General features: G+C 25.3%; 1 protein-coding gene across 2 annotated transcripts in view; it reads left to right on the plus strand.

The window, feature by feature from the left end:
* Window positions 1-1,089: 1,089 nt before the first annotated feature.
* LOC112684171 (follistatin-related protein 5-like) overlaps window positions 1,090-14,383 on the plus strand; it is a 233,289-nt gene continuing 219,995 nt past the window's right edge. The window contains exon 1 of one of the 2 annotated variants that reach the window (XM_025555529.1): window positions 1,090-1,243. The gene's annotated coding sequence lies outside the window, so the exon portion shown is untranslated. Of the gene's footprint in view, window positions 1,253-14,383 lie in introns of both variants that reach the window. The other variant, XM_025555528.1, reaches the window with a different exon arrangement.

The following is a 14,383-nucleotide window of genomic DNA, read 5'->3' on the forward strand; positions in this document are numbered from 1 at the left end:
CAATTTTAGAATAAAATTACCAAAACATCAGATTAAGGTAAAAATATTTATTTTTTGTAATCAATTTTAGAATAAAATTACCAAAACATCAGATTAAGGTAAAAATATTTATTTTTTGTAATCAATTTTGATTGTTCAATTATTTATTACTTCTTAAAAATAAAATTAATTATTAATACATTTTTTGATGTTATTAAAAAAAAATTATTGCCATCAAAGTGGTAAAATTCAAATACCTAGGTACTATAATAATATTATGGCTATATACTAATAATGGTATATTATAAAATTTTATATACAAAATTCTGAGTTAAAAATATAATAAAAATCCTAACTAATGACCAATAATAATAATAATAATAATCAAGTGTTGCATCAAGCGTAAACATAAAACACTATGCTATTGTTATAGTTACCATTATAATTAAAATATAACAGGATAGATTGAAGGACATGGCCATGAGTTTATTTTAAATAATGTATGTCATAATACAATTTAATGTAACTTATTACAACTTATGATATAAAATCAGTAACATTGTAGGTGTATATAATTTGATAATTTAATTATTTATTATGTCAATATATTTGAACAGTTTAACAACTATTACAATAATAGTATTTAATACCACCAATTTTATTATTATTAAAAAAACAGTAGAGAAATTTATAGAATGATATTTTTTAACGTATCAACTAGACAATATTTTCTATCAGAAATACTTCATGATCGTGATTATCGAAGTAATTCTGGTTGAAATTGTATAAACAAACACAAAATAAACATACATAATGTTAAAACTAATACATTCCTCATTTCAATCAGAATCTAAAATAGTAAACATTTAGAATAAAATTGATTTTTTATTAGGAAATAAAATAAATATTATTTTAAAATACTATTCTTTTAAAAAATACTGTTTCGAGGCACGTATGAATAATATTTATTGTATTTTTCAAAAATTAAAGATAATAACATCTACAAATGTTGAAACCGTATTATTCTTCCGATAGATGTCGCATTAGTCAACTTTCAGCCACCCTGTCATTTGTTTGTTCGTTTTCAACCCCACAAACACGCCGTCGCGGCCGAGTGGCGTTTTCTAAGGAAAACACTAGTTTCCACGTCTGCGTTCTCGTATTCAGACGTATTTGATGCGCGTGTACTTGGCGATAAATTTGTGTTGTAAAATTATAATAGCAGATTATCTCTGAACGTCATGTACGTTGCTTAAACACGAAGGTATTATACGTAAGTACATAATTGGAATTATCGAAAGATTTTATTTTTTATAAGAAAATATTAATTTAATCAAAACAATATTGTACATTATACTGATAAGTATTAAGACTGAAATTTTATATCTGTTGTTTAGACATCGTTTTATTTTTCATATGGCTTGTTTTTAATTATAACTTTTCATTGTTTTGTAATAATGATTTTACACTTAGGTCAAGTGGAACACATATCTAAACAATTAATATATGAGAAATTTCACATATTTTAAATTATTACAAATCTGTTAATTTGAATACATACATCTGCAGTCGTTTTTTCATGAAATATAAAAGTATTTATTAAAAATGTAGTGATTTAATTAATAAAATCTCTAGTGAAATTTGGAGCTTATGTAAGTTGTACGATATGTAGATAAAAAAAATAAATACATTCATAATATACTCAATGATTTTTAATACAATGATTTAGTATTAATATAAGTCTATATTCTTAGTTTAATGAATCAGAAATCCATTAAATTGTTACACCAATAGTTATGAGTTTGAAACATATTTATTTTAAAATATATAAAACGTGTGTTTAATAAATTATACTATATTTGTGTTCATTTATTTAAAATTAATTTTCATGAGTTTTAATACATTCTTCATTTATAATTGTAAGCGTTTTCCCTAGAGCATCTTAGTGTATATATGTGTCATATTCGTTGGGGGTATATAAATTGACAAGTTTCATAGTCTGCTGGAAGTTTACTTTTGTTTAAATATCTGAGAGATATTACGCATTGGATTTAGAGATATAATACGTATTTATTGTGGCTGTTGAAGGGAGTTGCGTATGGAGAAACGAAATTGTTCATAACGAGCATTTCCTAGTTTCCCACACTCTCACACATGACGTGATACGAATCTACTCGAGTGGGATGGAAAGCGATCATTTTGCGATTATGTTTATTTCAATATTATGTAAATAGTATGTATTATACTAATTGAAATAAATAAATCTAATAACAAATGTATAAATAAATGTATTAAATATATATATATATATATATATATATATATATATTTATTCCTTATTTTTAAGTACTTTTTTTCTTTATTTATAAACGACCGATTGCATAGAGCATCATAAAAAAATAATTATACAATAATTAAATTATTTATCTTTGTATATTATAAAACTAATTGAATTTTGCAACTAAATAGTGTTAAAATATGGCAACGTAAATAAAGTTAAAAGTAGGTTGGAGTTTATATTAATAATATTTGTCCACTTTTTGGTTATTATATGCTAAAAGAGACATATTATGTATATATAGGTATATCATAATCAATAAGATACAATGATAAAGCTTTACATAAAAAACAATACCAGGTAGATGATGATATGTATTGTAAACTACGTTCTTTAGTTAGTTATAAATACATTTAACATAGAAAGAAAAATCATTTTCTTGACGTTTTGGTATGAATATTCTCATGTGATCCTATAAATAATATGATAATATATATTAATTAAAAATTAATAACTTCTTATTCAATATTTAATAATTAATTAATTAAGTTATTGACTTAAATTTAAATTTTAAATATTAAAGATACTGATGTTGAAATTTTTCATTATTATAGATTAAATTATTTTGAATAAGGTTCCAAATATCCGATCTATATTTTCAACAAAAAAATATATTTTGAATATTTCTGAAACGGTTTAATTATAATTTTGAACTTTATCTAGGATGTTTTAAAATATTTTAAAATATAACTTTAATATAATATACATTTTTAGAAGAACTTACACTTTTGACTAGTATAAAGTTACATTCAAATATAAATATTTTTACTTTTTAGCATCTTCTTCTTTTTCTTATCTTTTCTTCTTTTTTCTTTTATTTTTTATCTTAATTTTTAAAAAAATAATAATTAAGTTTTAGAAAGTAGAATTCCAATCATTAAAATTTGAATTTATCAAATTATATTTATGACAAGAATTTATGTTAAGTTTTGACTATACATTTGAAAATAGTATCTTAACAATTTAATACATTTTAAAATATTATCTTTAATTGTAAATACGAATTATGTGGATTAATTATTGAGTAAACTAAAAAACTATTACAATTCACATTTTAAATATATATATATCAGTGTATTATATGAATTAGTAAAACCATAAAAAATTTGAAGTGCTTAAATTGTACACGATGAGACAATATTATTTATAATATACTACTAACAGTTCTGTTAGTATTAACTTTATATATATATTTATGTATATTTTATATACTATTAAACACCAAAGAAATGACGAAAATCGATAAATTATGATTTTTTCATGTACTTTTGACTATGAAATATACTATACAAATTAATTTGTATGAAAAAAATATTATACTTAATTAAATACAAAGCACAATATTCAATATTGATAGTAGAATAATTTTTAGTTTTATAAATTATTTAACTTTATAATACATTGTACTAAGCAATACTATCTAGTTAATATAATTAATGGAGTTAAAGTAATAACTTATAGGTATACGATTATGAACTATGTATAGTAAGTAAATGTACGATAGGGTTTAAGGGATTCATGAGTCTAGTTTTAATTGGTTTTTACAAAATATAATAAATAATATTTAATCTTCAGCACTATTATTCTGAATTTAATTACCTTTATGCATTTTTACACCTCAGATATTACCTTTTTGATGAATTTTTATGAAATTTTATCAAATATATAATTAATTATATAAAATATTTCATTTAAAATAAATGAAATACTATTTGTAATTACTAATAACCATTAATATGGCCTGAACTATAAATTAGTGTAATGTAGAGATATTTAATTTGCAAGCCAAATATTCTAATCTTCCTAAGTGAATAAGTATTAGTATCATGTAAATAACATAAACAAGTTATCAAGATAATATTCATCCATACTAATTTATTACCAATTTAAATTAGTTTCATTAATTTTAAACTTGTAGGAAAATCACAAAGTGATGACAATTATGCACACAGTTATTAAAACTACTAAAAAAAAGGACCCCAATTAAAAAAAAATCGTTAGTCAGATACTTAGATTTCATACAAATGAATTAAGTATTATAATTGGCAGTTGTAAGCCCCTTATTTGAGCTTAAGTATTATAGAAAACATTCATTATCTAAATTATTTGATTTGTTTGGAATCCAGAACCACTTATTTTATTTAATCGATAAGTGTAAATTATTCTTATACATTTATAACCAAACAATTTAAAGGAAGGAAAAATAATTAATTAAAAATTATTATTGATATTAACCAAATAAGAAATAGTCAATTTAAATATAATTTTAATTTTTTTTGTCGATTTATAATTATAATTTTATAGCATACGAATAACTGAATGAATACGTATATAATACAGGCATACCACATTGTATATTAATATGCACAACATATGATAAAAATACATTACTAAATAAACATTATTTACTGACTATTGATAGTATTATTATACATTATATATTATATATTATCATTGTATTATTATATTATTATTATTATAGTTGAGATTAACTGTTGGAGTATAGTTTTTATTGCGTTTTCTACGAATTTAACTATAGTATTGATTATTTTCTCCATTCTTCGTATATGATGTAATCGTAATGCATTATTATTAAAATTGTATTGGTAGAAAAATAATTTTGGGAAATAACATAAAATAGAAATTTGATATATATTGTTTATTTAAAAATTAATGTTTTCATATCAATTTTAATGAAAAATAAAAATCTTTATATTTTTAATTTTTTTATTTTTATTATTAGAACTTTTAGTGAAAACTATTACAGTTATAATATAACTGTAATAGTTAATAATATAATAATATAATATATTTTTAAAACATTATGTATTTTGAATTATTTTACTAATTTTTAATTGTTAAAACATAATTGTTTTAACAATTATAAATTAGTAAAATTATTATTATTATAATTATTTAATTATTAAATATTTCAATTAGTTCATTAATTACAGTTCGCAGAAACTTACCAAATTTTCTAATATTTTCAAAATTTTCTTTTTTTTTTTTAATATCTTTAATTATTCATTTTTTATCATCTGGGTACTAAATCATTTGATAAATATCATGCATTTGTATTTATAGTCAACATTTACCAGTTCATAACATTTTATTCGGTAACTGAAATGGGTAAATCGTGTGCAACGCATTTGACGGTTCCCTGGGGCAGTATTGATTTGGCGTTTTTTTGATAGGTTTTGAGCAGTGGATATTTTTTTTTCTTCAACATTTATTTTTCTAGACTTTTTTTGTTGTTGTTATTTGTTGCCAAAAGTTCCAATAAACTTTTATTGCAACGCCACGGCGGCAAAGGTGTCGCGTGCCAGCGGTATTTTTGGCTGTTTACCAAAAGTCATGTGTATCGATCGGACGAGCGTTTTACCTTTCCCCATCCTATCGCGAATGGTTAAGATGTGAAAATATATAAAAACAGGAGAATTAAACGAGTTAAAGTTCTAATAAACACGACTTTTTAGTAAACAGTTAGGACGTGCTTAGAATTTAACTAGTGTCATTCATCAGTGAAAGTTTATTCTACTGAAAGCAAAAACTATATGTACTTACTGACGCGATCATTTAAATTCGTTGTAATGAGTAAATTATTCTATTTTAGGTTCTTCAAATTTAAATGTTACTGATTTTATTTTTAATGAAATTTGATAATTATAGTAAAAATGTAAAATAATGCTGGTGTACCAATAAGAGAAAAAAACTAACATTCATAGTTATTTAATTAATCTAATACTGAATCAAGTAACGATAAATATGACTGCTTTTATTTTATCTTCAGGAAACTCACTATATATAAGTAATAATTGTATAATGTACTATTCTTCAATTTTTTAAATCAACTAATTTTTTTATTTATATTTGAAAATTTGTACATGTATGATAGGCTCTCTTAAAATTAAAATAAATTATTTATTTAATTAATTTTGTTACAGTATGCACAATTTGTATTTAAAATCATGGATTAAGCTAAAAATAGAAATTTGAAACATTCGTTTCTTTTAATTTAACTCATTATTTTTGGACATAGATTAATTAATTTTTATATTTAAAAGAAAAATAATATAAACATTTTAAGGGTTAAATTGTCAATAATTACTCGCATAATATAACCATAACAATTTATATATAAATAAATAAATAAATAGTTACATATAGAAATAAATAAATAAGAAATAAAAGCTTTTATTTTAGCATATTTTAACTTTTTAATTTTTTAAATTTTTTTTTTAGTTTTTAACAATACTATTAATTAATTATACGTTTTCTTAAATAAACATAATGCTGGAAAATTAATACAATTTTAGAACTGATAGCTCCCATATATAAAATAATAATTTACTTGTGTACCTATGTATCATCAGGGTCGGCATTAGCTTTTTTAGCGCTCAATGTAAGCATTATTTTGTCGATTTTCCATCATAAACGACTTAAACATATAATTTAAATAAACAGAATTTTGGGAGCTGGAGGGGGCTCATTATACATATTATGACCAATGCCTTATTTATAATCAAAAAATGCTTAAAATAATTTTTAAAACGTACATATTTGTTACATATTTGTAAATTATTCAGATACCTAACAAACATAATAATATTTGTAGTAATATAGTGATAATTTATAAAACTGTAATTGTACATACAAGAGTGGTCGATAAAATAATAAATAATAATAATGAAATTTATATTAAATCACATCATAGAATTTTTTCATTCTATCTAGTAAATAATTTGTATCACCAACAATTGATTAAATTTAATTTTAATTTTGACGCCTCTCACGCACCCTTCTGATTTTGGCGCCCTGTGCCGTCACACGCGTCGATCGTATCTAAAGGCCCTGTGTGTCTTTTGTTCATTGATATTTTTTGATTTGTATATATATATATATATATTATAGATTATTTATTCATTTTAATCTGTCTTCGTCTTTTGACACTACAGCAAAAAAAAATCTGCGGTACAGATTATTTGAATTGATTATTTATGAATTTAAGTATAACTTTGAGAAAGTATTATTTTTTTAGACGAAGTATAAAATGATAATCGATTGTTATAAAACTTTATAAGACTAAACAATTTCATTAAATATTGCAAACATAATTAACACGTAATATAACACATATTTATGAAACAATTTCTCTAACATAATTACTCGAAAAAGTATTATTTAACTTATACTTACTAAATTTTTCAGTTTTATAAATTAGAATTTTCAATATTATGTAATTTCACAAAATATAAACTTATGTACACATATTTTAAAATATTATTTATTAAGATCGAAAGTAACTAGTTTTTTTTTTTTTAAGTATATCGCTCATTACTTTAATAAATATTTCGTAAATGTCTTACGTTTTAAGAACTATATGATGTTTTGTATTATAACAAATTATATAAAATTGATTTTACTAAAAGTGTACCGCAAAAGTTGTTGAGTTTTGTGCTTTTCTTACTTTTTACTTTTTAAAAATATTGATTCTAATATCCAAAAAATACATAAATAAAATAATAAATAATAATAAATTAATAAAATTATATTTTATTATTCTATAAAACTTTCATTTTAATGCAGAATAAAATCATTCCAATACTGGATCTAATGGCCGTTTTGAGCATTTACATCGAACTTAATTTTATATAAGTGTATTATGTATGTATTATTCATTTAACTTATTATTGAATTAATCATGTGAACTGTACATTTAATTATTTACCATAAAAATGAGATAATATTAAAAAAATGTGGAGGGTCTAACTTCTATCATCTCTCTCTTTGATTCCGTACTTTGTATATTTAAATATATGTAGTGAGTATATAAAAGTAATAATTTCCATATTATTATACAGGGTAAAGTAAGGTATTTTCAGGACAAAAATGACTGTGTAAAGTCAATCGTGTAATAGGGAATTACAACAATTGCATCCAACAAATAATATCACAAAATTGGCCACACGAAAATACCTTACTTCAAGTAATAGGTTTTAGATTTGTATACTTATAATTTATAAACATTAGGATTAACATTTATAGAGAATATATGATATAATATAATTACTATAATATTTAATACAAAAGATAGAATATAATATACGAGCATAAAATCATACATGAAATATTATTTTTCCAAAAAAAAAAAAAAATACACGAAAATAACATAAATATTAAATTCAATATAATTTTATTAAAATTAAAATTAAAAAATGTATTTTATATTTTATTTAGATGACATTAGGTTAGTTACAATATATTTTTTTTAGTTTAACGTTGACTTTAAAATAAAAAAGCATTGTATTTTACTATAAAATATATAAATATATATACATTTCAAAAATATTTAGATCATTAATAAAGTTTTCATTTTGTTTTCATCTAAATTGATTATTTGAATGAAAACTGTTAATATAATACTTTGTTATTCATTTTTTTAAGTTGAAGTATATAAAAAGTATTATATTATTATAGTAAATCAAGGTTTTTTATAGGTATTAAATCAACAATTATTAATGTAATTATTACTTACACGATTTAAAACCTATCATTTAAAGTTTATTAGTATGAAATTGATTATTGTTTTTCGATCAGTTTAGGCATTATTATACATTTTAAAACTAGTCATAGTTAATGTCTTATTATTATTATTATGATTGAATAAATAAAAAAATTAAATAAAAAATATTGCCTATCTTAAACAAGTTAAAACCGGCATTTCTCATGGGAAAAATTCCATCCTTACTATGAACTTAGGCTATAAAACGTTATGCCGATATGGAGCTTAGAAGAGGATAAGACAAATATAAAGATCGATAGTAGGATGAAATGTCATCATCGGTATACTAGGGTTCCGAAAACGTCTTTTATAATGACATCAATTCTATATACGTATTGGAATAGAGTATTAATGGCTGGAAAAAATACTGCTTGTCCATGAGCTATAATGGCTGAAAAATACGAACATTCCGCAGATATCTTTACATGCGTAGTAAAATTTATCACTGGAACATCGGATTTGAATTTTTCTAAATAAAACACGATTGCACCCATTTTTGACGAATGGGTTATTACTTATTGCAAAGTAGTTCGAGTATGTATGTGTGTATAATATATACCAATATATTTATATAACGTCTAATCATAAATGCGTTGAAAAAAGAAGAAAAGCAGAAGAGCGTAATATATGAAATGGAATTGTACAAAACATAAATGCAAACGGAGCATCGTAAAAATATATTGGAAGAAAAAATTTGTCTCTATAATGCAATCTGGTTTTATAGCTTTTATTTTATTACAGAACAAAATCATTCCAATACTCGGTCTAATCGTTGTTGTCAGCACTTGTATCGAACTTAATTTTATATAAGTGTATAATGTACGTACACTAAAAGTGAATGAAAACGTTGTACGAAATTGTATATTGGGTGACCAGTATGCATATTTGTTTTCACGAAGTAACTTGTATTATATTATATAATTATATTATATTATGTTATATTTTTATAGCAAATTTTCGTGCTAGACACTATCAAATGTATGCGATATGTTCTAGGACACGCAAGGAAAGTATTTTTTACTCTCCAGAGTATATGAAATTACATCTACTAACCTATGTAGTTGATGTGTTGTAGAATAGGAGGCATGGAATCCGATCTGTGCATTTGGAAGTATTTTATCAGAAAAGATATAAGGTAATATTTTTTTAATATAAGTATTTTGAGAATTTTGGCAAAAAAAGGTAGAAATTGATGGGAAGGAAAGAAAATTGGATATCAAAAGACTAATTAACCCAATAGGTTTTAAGAACTAGAATTATATTAGTAAATTTCCAAAGTATCGGGAAGTATAACAAACTTAGAGTAGCATTAAATATAATTGTTTGTAATACAATTGCTTTTTTTTTTGTTTGCATCTGGCAACTTCTGTAGTGATTAGGTCATATCCAGGCAATTTTCAAGACTATAATTTTGAAAGGAAAATTTAATCTAATTTGAGCTCCCTGTAGAACAGAATCAGAATATTTCCATGGTTCCTCAGTTGGTTGTAAAAGACGACTAAATGAGGTTAAGTCAGGTTGCAGCTGGTGTAAAAATGTTGTCAATGATTATGAAGAGTCCATAACAAAACTTAGGCGGTTTGTCCCATCTGAGATGTACGCGGGGACGAAAAATGAGAGCAAGTATCATAGTTAGAGGTGGAGGAGGCCTAGATGATGTAGTGTCTGATATCAGCTTGACAGCTAGTGTGGTAGCTGGTTCACCAGTTAAGTGTTCAGGTACTACCCAACACGGGTAATGTCAACAGTGTCGGGACATCATCATTGTTCGAAACTTTATTTGAAATTCTTTATAGACTGTACAGCCCTTATAGTTTGCTGGATGTTCCCGGAATACAGGGCATCATAAGTGGGTTGTCACCTGTATTCGGACATGCTGAGGATGTATGTTGAGCTCCGTTATCTGAGTTATTTATCCTAATTTTCAGCCGATTGGTTGATGATTTGCATTAAAAGTTGTCTACTCCGATTAGTTTGATGAGTTTTTCACATGTACCTAAGAAATTGATAGATAATATCTCTAAAAAATATTGGTGATGGAGTTGTTTTTTTATTTTTTATGTCGATAGGCTCTATAAGAATAATATTATATTTTGTATTATTCGTTGGAGATCTGGTTGCAGGATGATCTTTTGATAATAGGTATTTCAAAACGAGTTATGGAGAAAAATAGTTTTTATTTTTCTTTACCACTATATGAGCAGGGTCGGACTAGGCCACCAGGGCACCGGGGTATGCCCTGGTGGGCTGCTGTAATTTTGGTTAAATAAAATTACTTAGATTTTTTGTTTTTAGTTTAATGCGTCTACCTTCTATTCTTAAAATAAAATAAAAAATATCGCCTTGTAACATGACTAGTGGATGCGGTGACACAGAATTAGATAACTTGGAGTTTGAAAATTTAACATATTTAATGTCGCAATATACCGATTGATAACAATGATTTCATCAGAATATTTATAAATAGAAAAATTGTAGGATATTTGAATACAAAAGATGTGTACACTATGTTAATCATACGAAGTACCGTTCGCGTTTGTACAAACAACATTTTATCAAAATAAAATGTTGGTATGGGTCACGGTCTTAGAAGATTAATTTTCTAAGACCATGGTATGGGTAGACATTGTCGCGCAAGATATGGGATAACAAAATTGTTTTTCGATAATAATAATTTTTATAAGATTTATTAGACTTTTATTTAAAACATTTTAATAGTTTTGACGTTCAATCAATAACAAGTCTGTTACTAGTTTCCAACCTTTATGGACCTTTTTGCCACATTCACTAATTAAAAATGGTTCTAGACTCAGACAATATAAAACATTTATATGATATTCATTTAACATTTGCTAGTTTTGAAATTTACTGTGGGTCGCATAAGAGACATTAGTTTCCGACCTCACTGTTCTAACTCAATTAAAATTAAATGTATAAACATATTTAAATCAAATCATTTTTTTTTTTGGTGTAAAATTTATCTTAATAGATAGGTCATTATATCAATATTATAGATAAGATATTATGCGTAAACTAGATTTATTTAAGGTATAACATTAAATCTGAAAATATTCAAATGTATTTGTGTGAATATTGTTTTTTGTGATATGAAGATACATTTTCAGTTAAACAATAATTTGATTAGGTATCTACCTACTTATAAAGGTCAATTGAGGCCGATCGAAATTATTTTGCCCGGACCGAGCTATAAAGCTAGTCCAACCCTGTATATGAGGAGAGTTTTGTTCGGAAGAACTAAAATGGATTCTATTCTTTAGTTGGAACATCCGTCTAACTGGATGGTGGAATGTTCATGACTGCTGTGTTGGATGTGTGGTTAGTATTATTGTTATATTTATACAGCATTGAAGACATTTTGAGACGTTTGAATAGCGGCGGATCCAGAATATTTTGACAGGGGAGGGGCACAATAATCATTTTTGTAAAATTTATTTAAAAATATAATTAAATAAAATAATCTAATAAATATTACTATCTATCTTACATAACAACTTATATTAACTTATATATTAGTATATTACAAACTTAATTCTTAAATATCTAATTGAAATTTTCTATTATATTTTGTAGAAAATATGTCCAATACTTCTTTTGGGGTTATTTTAATATCTTTATTCATATTAAGCATTGCTAAGCCGTTGAGTCTACTTTAGTTCATTGTAGACCTTAAACATGTTTTTATGCGTTTCAATGAACTGAATGATCGTTCTGAAGTCGCTGTTGTAACGGATATAATACATAATATTTTTAACAGGCACTCAATATTAAGAAACATATATGCAGATTTATAAGCTTCCATAGGTGTATCTGCTTTCTCAGATTTTGTCTTCCATAACTCTTTCCATAAACACAGTTCTCCTCGAAGTACTTCAATGCTAGATGGTAAATCTGCTTCATATTTTTCAGCCGCATACAATATTTCTTCATCAGGTGTATCATATTCGAAATAATATTTTGGAATAATTTTTCTTAAATTAGAAATTATAACATTACTATCTTTGGGAAGTCATAAATTTAATTCTGATATAAGGTAATCTAAATAAGGTAAAAAAATATTTATTCGATAATATTCCGCTGGATCATTATGTTTAGTATTTGCTCGATGTCGTTGTATGTTTGTTATTCTGGGAATCCGTATTTCAACATCCATTTTTTCATTTTTCCATTTTTTTAACATATTAATATAATATAAAAATACACAAAATTATATAATTAATATTCAATATTATCAATAGGTACCTACAGATTCTAAAAAATTGTAATAAAAAAAATACTTACATTGATTATTAAGATGTTTCCTCATTAGATGTTCGTGAACAAATGTACGATATTACTAAAATATTTTGTCACAATAAGTTTTTTTTTTTTTTTAAATGAGATTTTAACGTTACATTATGATATCTCGACAATTATGTACATGAATCTGAAATAAATTAAGGTTGGTAAAGCTCACACTCTTAAATTCGGAGGCCTGATTGCACAATACAATTTAGGGTATGTTTGATTATATTAGCATTGTCGGTTGAAAGAGCATCAATAAGGGAAAAATGAATACCAGAAGTGAAAAAGAGAATCTTTAGCTGAGATCTTTGGGTAGAGAGAGATTGACAATTTATGAGTAGGTGATGGAAATCACAGTATTCTCCACCACAGTTGGGTAGGGGATAACACGCACTACTGTTGAGTCCCAATTTAAACGAGTGGTGTGATAATAGTCTATGGTCCGTGCGTAATCTGGTGAATTTAGGTATGGCTGCACGGCTCATCTTTAGGGATTGAAACCATGGTTGATTAGGGATGTTTTTAAATAATGACCTAACCAAAAGCATAGGATTCTGGTAAGGAATCCCATTCCAGCTTCCATAGTTCATTTATGAATGTGCGATGTACAGTGACTAAATCTGTATAGGGACACCACAGTGGGCTCGAGTAAGACTGATTGGCGGTTGAGCCAGCTAACGAACCAACTTATTATTTGTCTAAATTTTTTGGCTATGGACCAAAAGGTTGAAATAGGAGTACTAGGGTTGAGTGTGAAGGTGAAATCTCTCCATGTTGATTATTTGGCGAGTTTAAGTATTATCCAAGTGATTGCACATTGATTTTTATAAATCAGGAAATTGGCATAAGTTCCAGACTGTCTAAACAACCGGAATGCAGTAGATCTAGCTTTGACTGTGGCTGTGCAGTTATCATTCCACCAGATAGAGGAGGCCTTATCGTGGAATGAAGATTTAGATTTGGGTATACTTGAGTTAGCTGCACTAATGACTATATCTGTAAAAGAAGCGTACGCCTCTAGTGGATCATCGGAAAAGCCGAGAGGGATGTGAGTTTCGACCAGAGAATAAAATAGTAGCCAATCAGCTTTATTGAAGTTAAATTTATGAGTCTGTTGAACCTTGGAAACGAGGCTCTTAGAAGGCACCTGAGAGTAGGGTAATCTTATTATGATAGGGTAATGATCGTTGCCGTGCGGGCAG

The sequence above is a fragment of the Sipha flava genome, unplaced genomic scaffold (genome assembly GCF_003268045.1).
Source record: "Sipha flava isolate LNK unplaced genomic scaffold, YSA_version1 242_pilon_pilon, whole genome shotgun sequence".
Taxonomy (NCBI): Eukaryota; Metazoa; Arthropoda; class Insecta; order Hemiptera; family Aphididae; genus Sipha; species Sipha flava.